Raw genomic sequence first — 1,394 nt, 5'->3', positions numbered from 1 at the left:
TCCCTCCACCTGCTCCGCCTGCTATTGGTCCTCCAGTTTGCTATAGCAGCTCGGCGTCCTCGGGTAGTGGGAGCGGGGCCGCTTTCCGGCGCTCCAATCGTCAGCGGAAGCAAACGGAGTTCTACGGGCGCTCTAGTCCGGGTCTGCGGCAAAGATGACCTAAACAAAACTGCCTACTACGGGCGCTTTAGTCCGGGTCCTGTGTAAATATGACCTTAACAAAAACTGCACTGGAGGCATCATTAACTCCCGCATCCACCCCAGTAACAGCTTGCGCTTCGATGTAGCACTGGGGCCCAGTAACCCTCCCAAAGCTGAACACAACGTTATTTCTCAACACTCGATCTCGTCTATTCTGAATCTATTCCGAATCGAAAATATTCAGCTGCAGGGTGAAGCTAAGTCGAGCTGACATCCGTCGTCCGTATGCGAATTCTGGAGAACCGCCACCGTAATGTTCTCAACATCATTGATCAAATTTCGTTACGACTGACCATACAAAACCGACTCCGACGGCCATAAAGTATACGCGAAAAAAAATATCACGGTTTCTTCAAAGAGTCGGAAGGGCTGACAGCATACCAATTAGATCGCTGTAAACCGCAATATCAGCACTGCCACGGTCATACTTTCACATTTTCACATGGCCTACGCCTCTTTCTGCTCCGCTAGCATTGCACCCGTGTAGGAGGCACGGTACCGGCGCATACTTTCAATTATTAGGGTGTCTTCCATAAAGCATCCATAAATAAAATTACATGCTCTTTCAGAGTTTGGAATCTGCAGCATGAAAAATAGATCGCTACAAACCACAATATCGGCACTAGTACAATCATACACTCAACTATACCCCTTCCTGTTCCACCAGCATCACATCCGTGTAGGAGGCACGGTACTGGTGATTGTTTCGACAATTACGGTTCCTTCAAGAGTCAGGAACAAGCAGCACGCAACTACATCGCCGCAAACCGCAATATCAGCACTAATATAATCATGCCCTCGCATTCTCAAATGGGCTGCGGCTTTTTCTGCTCCATGAGCATTGTATCCGTGTAGGAGGTACGGACCAATGCTTGTTTCGATGATTACGATATCTTCTGCTCATGATAGCGCCAAAAAAAAAGGAAATATACAACAATCGTGTTGCATTGCGGTATTCGGAAAACCAATCTACATGCAAACAGCGCGTACAAGTAATTCCGATTTGACGAAATATTTCCCCTGTCTCACATGATGCTCATTTCGTGAAGGAGGCACGGAAAATTCGCTTTCAGCAATCATGATTTCAACGAGACCTCGCAACACACACACACACACACACACACACACACACAGACACACACACAAACACAGAGATATATATATATATATATAATATACATAAACCCGCCTTC

This window comes from Histoplasma capsulatum (genome assembly GCF_000150115.1).
Source record: "Histoplasma capsulatum G186AR genomic scaffold supercont2.7, whole genome shotgun sequence".
Classification (NCBI taxonomy): domain Eukaryota; kingdom Fungi; phylum Ascomycota; class Eurotiomycetes; order Onygenales; family Ajellomycetaceae; genus Histoplasma; species Histoplasma capsulatum.
This window is presented reverse-complemented; position numbering follows the sequence as displayed.